The sequence below is a fragment of the Sander lucioperca genome, chromosome 10 (assembly GCF_008315115.2).
Source record: "Sander lucioperca isolate FBNREF2018 chromosome 10, SLUC_FBN_1.2, whole genome shotgun sequence".
NCBI classification, from domain to species: domain Eukaryota; kingdom Metazoa; phylum Chordata; class Actinopteri; order Perciformes; family Percidae; genus Sander; species Sander lucioperca.
Window position 1 is genome coordinate 14,131,880 of NC_050182.1, and position 12,424 is coordinate 14,144,303.

Genomic DNA, 12,424 nt, shown 5'->3' on the forward strand with positions numbered 1-12,424 from the left:
TGTGTGTGTGTGTGTGTGTGTGTGTGTGTGTGTGTGTGTGCGCTACAGATGTGTGTTTCTGTCTCCTTTTGTTTTTGCACACCTGCACATTTGCAGGTTTGTGCGTGTGTTTTTGTGCTTCCTCATGCTCCAGGACGAGTGTGCAGGTTGGATAGCAAAGGTTGACATCTATGCTCAGTGCAGAGTCAGGACCTTTCACTTGTCCAAAGTGTTTTAAGAGGACAGGTCACACAGATAATGGGGAACCCGAGAGAAAAGACCAAAGACCAAAGCTTTCGTCTTTACTGGAGGTCGTGGACGGAGCCTTTGACGGCCTGTCACTCCTCTGAGCACCAGACAAACAAATAGGACACAATATATCTAGATGACAGCTTACGTTGGGGATTTCATTTGCAGCCGATTCTCTTCTTGCAGGTTTAGGAATATTGAGAGTGTGTGAATTATTACGTGAAATACAGAGAAAACATCAAAATTGAGGTTATTTATTAGGACAGTAGCCGTGAATATCTCAAAGCGTACATTTAAAAAAAAAAAGTCCTGCAACAGTGTTTTGCAGGACTTTTTTTTTAACAAACCTGAAAATATTCCTATATTTCTATATAAATAAATTATATAATTGAAAACTAAATTAACGACATGCACTAATGCCAACTCTGTTTTGACCAGAGGAACCGGTTGTTTGCTAATGGTGTATACTTTACTTTATACGTCAAAGCTGTTCCCACAGCCAGAGCACCTAATAAACTGATAAACTGGACCAATTACTGACTCCATTAGAGGGCTTCCATCCAATCCCAATGCACTGATGACTTTAGAGGGCCAATAAAAGTGCTAGGTTGTGACCTTAACGTTAAGGAACCTTAACAGAACGAGAGGGGACAGACAGAGGTCAACAACATCTCACACTTGTCACACCTCAGTGTGACAAGTGTGTTTACATCTCATATCTGTATCTATACTGTTGGAGATGAGGCAAATTGAACTGTTAGCTTGTTCAAAATAAAACATAAAAAGAAAAAGACAGTTTGTTTTCTTAATCTTTTAGGTGTTTTTTTTTTTATATCAATTTGCGGATTTTAAAGATTCAATGTTTGTTCATTAGACGGCATTAAGACGGTATTTTGAATTCTTGTGCGGAGGTTTTGATTTATTGGGCCAACATACTCAACAGAAGACAAGTCTTAACCCTTGTGTTGTCTTAGGGTCAAATTTGGCCCAATTTCTGAATTTCTATTTTAAAAATATGGGTTTCTTTTTAACTACCAAAAATAACATGGATGATTCCATACAACGTGCTTCGCGAGTACAATAAAAGATCAGATCTCTACTTTCATAGACTTTTGTTCAATTTTTTAGCATTTGAAAAAGAAATTGATTAATTAATTTTGAAATATTTTCAAAACAGTACCCTCACTCACTTTGTTATATGCCCTTCTGTGATTATCCTTCCTTTAATATGAGTCTACATAATTAATAATTTCTGTTTTTTTAACTCAAGGATTAGGTATAATTTTCATATAAATAAGTGTAAAACTAGTGGTAATAAGTTGGTGTTAGGGGTGTTTATATACATAGTAGTGAAAAGAAGTGTAAAACGGCAAAAGAAAGCACCAAAAACATTTTTAAAAAGCGCCGAAAGTGTCGAAAAAGGGACAAAAACTGTTGATTGACCCGGGAGGACGACAAGTGCATGGTCCAATGGAAGACAACAAAAGGGTAAACTTTAAAGAAAGGCAGGGGGCTCAATGATAAACTCTTAATTAATGTTACAGGCTAATTCAGATACTTAATAGGCTTTATTTTGTCCAATCAGATTAATATTGACTCCAATATTATTATTATTATTATTATTATTATTATTATTTATTTATTGTTTGTTTTTATTATTATCAATATATAATTATTAGGCCCATATCTGCCTTTTTCCCTTACTCTTTGGATAGTTTAGTTTTTGGATGAAAAAGTAGACTCAATGGCCACTTTATTAGGTACACCTGTGCTGTCTAAGGTACCTATTCTGCCATAAAATCTACTTTTATGATGCCTATCATTTTTGTTCAACAAGTTAATTCAATTATATGTTTTATTATTATGATGTCACAGTTAGTGATGGGTTAGGACTGCATTAGCCTATACATAACAATGACCTTAATAATAAACATATAATTGAATATACACATTTCTGGCAGTGTCTCCAAAAGCTCAACATTATAAACTTCATAAAATGTAGAATGTATATGGCAGAACAGTTGCTTTGGATTGCAATAGATTGTACAGGTATACCTAATAAAGTGGCCACTGAGTGTATATGCATCTATGAAATTAAAAGTAGTGGTCCAGAAGTCTGTTTTAACATTATTTTAATTGTTTAATATTTTCAGAGATATATGGATGTCGCTGCATGTAAATAAATTAGTAAGATTCATGATGAATTGTTGTGGCACTTTTGTCACTATTAACTTTAATTTTCTAAATCTCTTCTAATCTTTAGTTTGATGTCTTAAAGAAGATAAGAGGAGCACTCTGTTAAAGTGTGTATTGCAGGTGTATTAGTTGTGTATTGAGGACAGAAAGCCTGCATCAGTAGTACATTAGTGAGGTGAATAAATTAGCAGCAGGCCTCACTGAGAGGCCTAAAACTGTTGCATTAGAGGGAAAAATGGAGGGAAGGAGGATGAGGAGGAGGAGAGAGGCAGGCCTAATCACTTTCCCTGCTGACTTCACAGGAGGGAGGGAGGTAAAGATCACAGTTCCACCAGCACATTGCAGCCGTCCTCCTCTCCTCCCTCCTCTCCTCCCGGCCTTTTGAAGGAGAGCCCGGGGTGCCTGCTTCCCTCCCTCTGCCCACTGGGCTATTGAAGGAGTGATGGATGGCTTCATAAGGAGACAAGATCCATCTCTCATTCACAAAATCTCTGCTTCTTTAAATGGCCTTTACATTTTCAAGTCTGTCTTTCGCCGTCTCCTTTCAGTTTCTCTCTGATGTCAGCGATAACAGCCCTGACTTTTTTCTTTTCTTTTATTGCCCGTCTACTTTCTGTTGGTCACCTGCCTTCTTTCTTTCTGTTTCGTGGATGAAGGAATGTTTCCCTCTCCGTCTCATTCCCTCTCTCTTTCTGCCTAAGGCTTGGGACAGATGTGGAGGCCCTCCTTTCCCAGCATTCCCTTGGGATATTAGGGACAGGCTTTAACACCCTTTTGAAGAAGGGAGGAGGGAGAGGGAGAGAGGAGGGCAGTTTGTTGTCCGAAGGGTCACGTATTGGGAGTCAAGTGATGCATAAGTAATGCTTTGTTTGGACTGATCTGGGGGAAGGAATTTACTGGATTTGCCTGTAATTGGGTTATTTTCCTTTGAAATGGCTCATGAAAAAAGATTGGTATAGGTGAAAGAGGTCAGTGCATCATGGGAACTATTATAACAGTCGGTCAGAAACATCAGAATTCACAATGATGCCTTAATCAGCACAATATTTAAAATGATAAAATAGATATAAAATCTGGCTCTATTCATCCGATTGCAACCACACAAGTAAAAATGAAGGTGAGCGCTTTAAAGATGCATTCAAGAAACCTGGTTTTCAGTCTGGACCAAATACATTTTTCCCAAAGATGCTTTCTGTCATTATAGGTAGTTCTTATCACGCGGTGTATGGGCGGGACTTCGATACCGCGGCCAACAGTCTGCTGTCTACTGCGCAGACTCTGGCTACAAATTACAAGATGGCAGTGCCCGTATCTGGGATACTTTGGCATCACTTTTGTACAGTGGGAGGAAGAGGAGTCGGTTGTCCATCTTTATATACAGTCTATGGGACTGACCAACAGACAGACATGGCCATCCTTTGAACCACACCTCTAGCATGGCTAAAAGGTTTGCCCAGCATGTCTTTTGATTGTGTCTGTAAAGTTAACTTTGCAAAAAGGATTTTTGTGCATTCAAATCTAGGGATCACAGGTGACATATAGTCCACATCACACAGTCTGTGTGTGTATCTGGACAGGAGTATGAAGGTATAACCAGGTTCTTAAAACATGTACCTTCCCACTGTTCAGCTCTAAGCAGCCTGCTGGCTATCTACTCCTTCCTCCTCGGGCGATTGGAGTGACAGCACACTGTGGTTGTGCTATGAGGAGCCATTCAGGCCTCACGGACCTCACAGCACAGGCGTGAAAATCAGCTACATTTAATCAGCCATGGTAGAGGATTTAAAGAAAGGGATCAAGAGAGCTTTGTCTTAATGGATTGGCTACAGTTTAGGGGTCCAGCATACCGAGTTATACCTAGTTAAAAGCACATCACTTGCTAACAATATAACTCAAACCACATGGCACTTCTCTGAAACGTACTCGCTTGGATCTTTATTCCATATTTAGAAATGGAAAATAATATGTTGGTTCTTATATTTTTTTCTATGTTATGTTTCGACAGTTGAGAGCTGACTGAATTTGTGCAGTTAGACCCAAAGATGATCTTGATTGATTATTCAGTCAATCTTTTCATCCGTGTTCAAAAAACAGAAAATTATGGAATAAGTCAGCTTTTGTGTATTGGAAGTACATCAAATGACTCACGCATACAGTGGGACAATTCTTTCAGTCTGTCTGTACATTAGAATTTCAAGCTAACGGCCACGGCAATTTTTACCAATACAGTAAGGCCATACAAGACGTAGGCGACATTCAGAAAAGGGCCAGTGCAGTCAAACAAAGCACTAAATCAAGTGGCTTGACACATGCTCACCAGACAGTTTGGCGTTTGTCACAGCGCCTGAATGGAACTAAAAGCAAAGTTGTGGACGCATCGGGGTGATCGGCATTGCTCAGATACTGCACAAGAGGCCTTTTCAGACAGCTGCAACACTGATTACATTGTGTGAAGGCCAATCAAAGGGGAAAATGACGAGAGCAGTCATGCCGGACACACACAATGCACAAATGGCAGTGGTCAGATGGTGGAGGGGAGAGATTTTAAAGACGCATTTTGGGATACAGGGACAGACGTATGGGAAACTCTCTCTCTCACCCAGCATACAGTACATCACAAATAGGCACGTAAACAACTTTGTAATATGTGAGCGAGTTTGATTACATAAGTGAGATAAAATATCACAGCTTCTTTTGATAAAAGTTACAGGTTTACAGGTTGACCTGTGTCCGAATTTCATGTTAAATCTGTAGAATATGGTCATGGCGTTAGATTTTAAGATGTACATAAACAGACAAAACTTTAAATTGTTCTAAAAATCAGATTAAAGGTGCTTTAAACGTTGCAACCTGGGCACCTTTGTAACAATTTAGGAAAGAAATACTGAGAATCTTCTGACAATATCCTCTTAATAAGACCTATTTGAGGAACTGATTTCTGCCAACTTCTGTTGTTTTTTGATGTTATGATTGTTGTTGCTTAGTTTTGTTTCCCATGCAGTTATACCCAATATCTCAACTACAGTATTTACTACTCAAAAATTAAGACTTTTAAGGGATCAGTTCAACCAAATAAAAAAAAAAGCCCTCCATATTTTCTTTACCTTTGGTGGTATCTAGTAGAGATGAGCCGATACCGATTCCAGTATCGGTATCGGCTCCGATACTGCCTAAAACGCTGGTATCGGGAAGTACTGGAGTTAATGCGCCGATCCGATACCACGTAATAAAGCCCTAAAGAAAATCTACATTAAAGTAGTTTATTTATGTTCTTTTTCCGTTATAACTGACTGTCAAACTGGATAATAAAAGAAAGTTCTGTGGCATTCATTGTTTGTGTTTGTTCATGTTTCACAAAGAGTTTAACCTGAGCCAGGCCGACAACAAAGATAGAAATAATATCACATCCATACATGATAGTAGTATACAGTTGTTAAAATAATAATCATAATAAAATATATGACACACTGGCAATGGATCGGTACGATACGCAAGTTCAGGGTATCAGAATCGGTATCGGGAAGCAAAAAATGGTATCGGGCCATCTCTAGTATCTAGCCATGCGGATTGGAATTTATTTGTCCAGCTTTTGAGATAAAGGCATTTGTACACTTTAAACGAAGTGCTTGTCGGATCAGCAAACGTCTGAAACTTTCTCCACCCCCCACCAAAGTGTGGAATATTGGCTTCACACAACTACTTATATCACTTTATTTGTCTACAACATAATGCAACACCACTTTGTTTGTTCCAATCCAACCCTGGCTTAAACAATGTAAGATTTCTGCCACCCCAATTAATATGGAGATGAATGCAATTTGAGAGTTTGTGGTGCATTGAGCATTGAACAATGACATTCAAAACATTCAACTGGAGTGTATCTTTCATGTAACAAATGTCTTGATAACCCACAGGCCGCAATAGGAGCAGTTTTCATTGGAATTGCTTTCTACTGAAGAAATACTCTCTATGAAAATGATTGTTCTGAGTAACAAAAGATGTTAATGTTGAACTTTTTAAAGTTCTTTTTTTTTTTTTATTCCACTCACTCCACACTCATTCACACCATTGTATTTGGGTTGACGCAGAAATCTCAAAGATCTCAAATTAAACCAAAACGAAATACACGACCAAATACCACGGGATGAAAGTGAAGATTTACCATTTTTATCTGCAATCTGGAGGCAGTGATAAAAGTGTAGAGCCAAAATGTACAGATTAAATAACCTTTATTGCTACTTACGAGTAAATTACATCAGAATATATATTCTTACTGCCACTTCTCAGCCATTTGGAAAGGTAGTTTAGATGGAGATTTTAAGGCAGGTGAGACTCCAAACACACGAGAAATGTTATTTACAGACACACAAAACACACACTGACACCACATAAACACAGAGTAAGGGGGCAAATGACAGAAACACATGGCTGTGACACTGTCTGACTCTGTCTCCAGTCTCTTTCTCTCTGTTGATGAGGACAATGAAGATGATTGTGGCGATGATGATGATGATGATGGTAATGATAACAAGTACTAGCTGTTCTGTTGTCCCTTCACTAAAGCCTTTAAAGCTTTAACAGCTTTGTTGTCTCTTTGTGAACGAAGCAAAGAAGGGATTTTAAAAGTTCCTTGCTACGAATACACACACACACACACACACACACACACACACACACACACACACACACACTTATCTGCTACCTACATAATGAGAATCATTTTGATCATGCGCCTCACAGTAACCACAGAGAGTGTTTGGCCTCAAATTCGTCCCAAATGGGAATCAGTGTGTGTGTGTGTGCCTACTATGTTTGTGTGTGTGTGTGCCCATTTATGTGTGGGAGGGCTGCTAGAACAGGGGATTTTTTTGTGTTGGGGAAGAGAGAGGCTTGGGCACTTCATCTTCTCTTGTGTGCACTGCCAAAAAGGGCAGAGGTCAAAAGTCAGGGCGATTGGAGAATTCCGCGCTGCATGCCGACAGATCGGGTTTCAAGGGTGGGGGAGGTTCATGGATCGCCCTAGAGGGATAGGTGCTTGCATATGTGTGTGTGTGTGTGCATGAGTACATACATACATGTAGGTGTCGTGAGCGTGCATGTGCATGTGCATGTGCATGTGCATGTGCATGTGCACAAATACGTGTTTATGTGTGAGCTTGTTCGGGCAGCCCATTTTTTAAAACTTCTTTTTGCACCTTTAGTGCTCAGAGCATTTGGAACTTTCTCTTGATGTTTACTGCTTTGTGGGAGTCATCGAGGAGACTTACCCATCATAAGGCAACACCTAAACTCCCCTGACCTCAGTGTCACATCGTCCGCAGTTGAAAGACATCTATTCCAAAAATGCTTTAGATCCATTTTGGGCTGTATATCAGTCAGGAGCCTTGAAACCTGTCATGATTTGTAAAAACCGAAATAATTTTTCTTTTTTGTCTGAGTTTACTTTTATGCTATCGGTCATCTTCTTTGCAATGTGCTTGTTTTTTTTTTTAGTAATGGGTAATTCTTGTTAAGATGAAGCATCTTGGTTGCTCAGATAATATTGTATTCTGCCAATTGGAGACAAAGTAAGTTTAACCAGGGCTGATGGATCAAAACGTTGGCCTCCTTTTTAAATGGTTTCCAATAGGATGGATGAAACTTGGATTAAACATTGGTCGAAACCATTCTTCATTCAAAAATATCCAAAAGCTGCATTCTCAACGGACAATAAAGAACTTTTACAGAGATCACCGATTGAAGAAGTCTCTTTACAACTAACTAAAACACCTCACTCAGTAAGAGTTTAAACTGTCGACTCAACCGCAATCAATCGAGGGAGACACATCCTGGGTTTAAACATTTAGCAGAAGGTGCAGTCATTCAAATGGTTTGAGATGCAAAGTAGTACAGATCTCAGTAACTTGCAACTCCCATTGTGGCTTTTGTAACTGATCATTAACGAACATGTGCTCCGGGCCTCCGGTGACTCCCGGGGAGCCCGGACTGATCACCACAGCTGTGTTTCTATTGTGCTTACCCGCGGTGCCGAAAAATAACACAACACCGCAGCTCGGGCTATCTGCTGGAATTTATTGTATTTACTTTCCAAAGCGTAAAGAAGCAAAAGTTGGAAAAAAAAGCTGCAGTGGTCCAGCACGTAGGAAACATTGAGGAGGATAACGAGAGCGCTTTTATGAAACTGAAAAACAGAGTGATTTATGTCGGCGGGATGTAAAAGTTTCTTTAGGGATGATAATGTTACATGAAAACTGAAGAGAGTAAAGGCAAGGCAGGGTAAACTCCATAGGGAATGGCTTCACTCAGTGTTTGACTTTTGAGACACTTAAATGCAAAAGACAGATATTCAAAGACTGCCTTGTTCTTGGGTCACGTCTACGGATTTTAATTACATATCAGAACCCTTAGATTTCAGATACATTTATAAAAGACACTTTTACACCTTAGATTTTTGATACCGTTGCTCTTTGCAGCAGAACAATGAACTACAAAACATCCTGAAAAAAAACGCTAAATGCTATACATTACAATAAAAGCTCTTTGTCAGCTGTTTCAATGTGACAAAGAAAACTGCCCAGCTCCCTCATGACACTTACTTTGTCTTATATTCTGCCTCACAATATGTGAATTGTGGATTTATGCCTTTGGCACTCTGCGGTTTTTGTGTTTTTTGTGGTGGGTAGAGGAAGTGCCATACTTTGATTTTGCAATGACAGCAGATCCAGAACAAGTAGTCTTCTCTCTGTGCCGTTCGCTGTTTTCAGGGGAGAAATTGGGGTCAAAGAATCGGTTAAATCACACAGAACAGATATTGTATGCAAGTAGTGTATGCTAATTAATTTAACCCCTTAACAAGCCAGCCGGTGGGCATCGGTCATTACAAACTCATACTGTGCAGCCAAATATTGTTTAAACCCAATTTTATATTGAATTCTAGTGGTAATCCCAACATTTTCAAAAATACCAGATATGTCCGGCTGAATTCGGGGGAAATGTGTATACAAAAAGAGAAAACTGTATGTTAAGGTCTTTACTCAACAGATATTTAAAGTTGTTTCACATGACAGATATATGAAGATATTCATACAAACACAAACAACCTAAATACGTTGCACACTGGCCAGTCCTTGGTGTATGTGCATGATGTGCAAACGTATTTTTAGGTCTCCACCAGTTTTACGCATCTAAAACTAGAAGGGCTTTTGTTTCACAGTTTTTACTGCACTGTTGTACACACATGCTCACACCAGCACCTGTGCTCATGTTCAAAAGCATGAACATGTTATCCATTTGCTCACACACGCCTCACTGCCTTTACTTCTTCTACATGGGAAGGTTGCCACTTTAAAAACGCCTGTTACACTCAAGTCTTTTTACAATATCAGATCCTTTACTGCCCATTTCATGCTTCACTGTAGTTTTTGTTTCTTTTCTGACATGGCCAGGGATCATGAAAAAGTGCAAACGAGTCATTGATGGATCGGATGGAGCAGTCTAAACGTGGGGCTTGACCTCCCTGTCCCTCCCTTCCTCCACTCCAACGGGCTGTTTGAGCAAAGCGTTTGGATCAGGACCGACTCTCAGGCCCTAATGGAGGCAACTCATTTCGAGGGGGCTTGTATCTTTGATGCCGAGCCCGTTAACAATGTGTCCTTTCTGTGACTGGGTAAGAATTGGTCAGCAGGGTTCCTGCAAGAGGGGAAAATGTAAACGGGGGATTAGCCGGACTAATGGCCCCAACTTGTCATTGATGTTAATAAGCGTTAATTAGGACCCGCCTCATTTAGTGGGTTGGATTGAAAGGCCATGTTTGTGCACACATGGTCAAATTCTCATGCACGCTTTTTCACACTTACACACACAAGCCAGATCACTTTCTTGTTAATTTCAGCATCTTGTTGGTACTAGCACTCGTGCGCTGACGGCTTTCTTCTGTTTGTTCTTTGCTCGTTGTCAGAGGCCATTTGCTCTCGCCACAATGGCTCCCTTTCACTGGGTTTGATCTTTGCAGCTATTCAGCCTCTTTTCTAGTGGTCAAGAGAAGAAACTACCATTCCACCTCAACTCTTTGCACAGCCCTGAAGCCAACCATACCTCCTCCCCCTCCCCATGTGTGTGTTTGTGTGTCCACTGATCCAGGGGAATGACAGTGGTAGGATTTGGGATCTTTTTGCTTTTAAGGTTCCTTCACTGAGACGTAATCAGCCACTTTGTTGGGTCGGTTAACCCCGTATTGTCCCGGAGGCCCCTTAGTGCTCCGATGATATTCAGCTTGCTAGAATCCCCTCTGCTTCTGGTGGCAGCTTTGTGCAACACGTACATGTGCAAACACACACACAGTCAGGAAAGGGGTGACACTTACACATACACACACACACAGAGAGGGCATGTCCTGCATGCTACCTGAGGCTTGTTTTTACTTTGACATGCACGGCCACCCCCTTCCAACGGGCTCGCTCTCAGGCTCCATGTCCCAGCAGGATTCAGTGGTGTGAAATGGGGGGCCCACAGCTTGCTGCTGGTGGGAGTTAAGAGAGAAGAAGGGGGGAAAAAAACGCTTCTCTCTGGCCAACACCTGGTATCACTTTATTAACCCTCGGCTGTCTTGACCCCTGAGAGCCAAGGAACAGCAGGGCCAAAGGGGGCCGCAAGGGAGTGAGTGGGGGGGGGGGCAAGGGGTGTATGGACGTCACCGCACAGCCTTTGAAGGGGGAAGCGATGCCCCTGCATTGGAGCCCCTGCGATGACTTTACCAGTACTGTGACCCCCCTTGACCCTGACACCCCCCTCTGCCCAACCCAAAACCCCAACCCTCTCTCCCTGCAGCTGCTGGTTCCCATTGGCCCGCCGTGGGCCGCTGTGGCGGAGGGGAAGAGGGAATGGACGGAGAGAAGGAGAGCGAAGGAAAGAAGGGAGTAGGACGGGGGAGCAGCAAGAAGGGGGCCATGCAAAAAGGTCAACTGTTGGTCAGAGGTTTTTATTGGGATTGAAGGAGGGAGGGAGCGGGAGTGGGAGTGGGAGTATGCGTTAAAGACCACCGTCTGAGATTTTAACTGCAGGGAGGGGAATTTGGCCTTTTTCCACCCCTACACACGTTTAGCAGTTAGAGGACAGGCTCTGTGTAGACCTGTGTGCTAGCGGCCGTACACTAAAGTACAGAGCAATGCAGGGTCATTTCAACTGCAACAGCTTCAGTGACTGATTTTGCGGATTGTATACTGCATGTTGACTGGCGCTGCACAGCAACCAGACAGCAAAGTTGAGAGAATACCCTCACGTCACATGCATTGCTTATTCAGGGTATTGAAGATCTCTCGGGTCATGTAATTACCGTCGGTTGGTAGGCCTGTAGAAATTCCATCAGAGGGACGTCATACTGGAGGATTAGTGCTGATCCAATCAGAGGTTACGATCAGTCCAAGGAAACTCTGAAAACCATGTATGAGCCTCTGATTAGTTGCTGGCACAGTCAATAGGGATTCACGATCCACAAATAGAACCTGTAGGAACAAGTTAACTCCTCTGACCTTTCATTAAAATCACTGTCAAGATGCTTGCTGACCAGTTGTCAATCTCACCTGTACTTCATTCAACTGCTGCACTTTCACAGTCAAGTATAGGAGAGTAAGGCCGCAACATAAATGATTTATGGTATGAATTATTTTTCTGATTAATTGATTATTATAGAACACAGAAAATGGTGCAAAGTGAATAGGTCACTTCTTTTGTCTGAACAACAGTCCAAATCCAGATATTTAAAGTCCCCCTTTGCTCAAAAATGTTTTGTTTTTATTTTACTTAATTTGGATGTTTCACTTTCAATGAGCAGAGTTTGACACTAGAAGGCTGTTCCATCTGTTGAAGGAGGAAAGTTAATCTGTGCTCACCTTAAATCTGAGTTTAAGATGTGGATCTACAGGCAGGATTTTGTGACATCACTACTAGTCTGGAAGCAACTCTTGGTCGACTATGCAACTTACACATGTACACAAGTGTGATG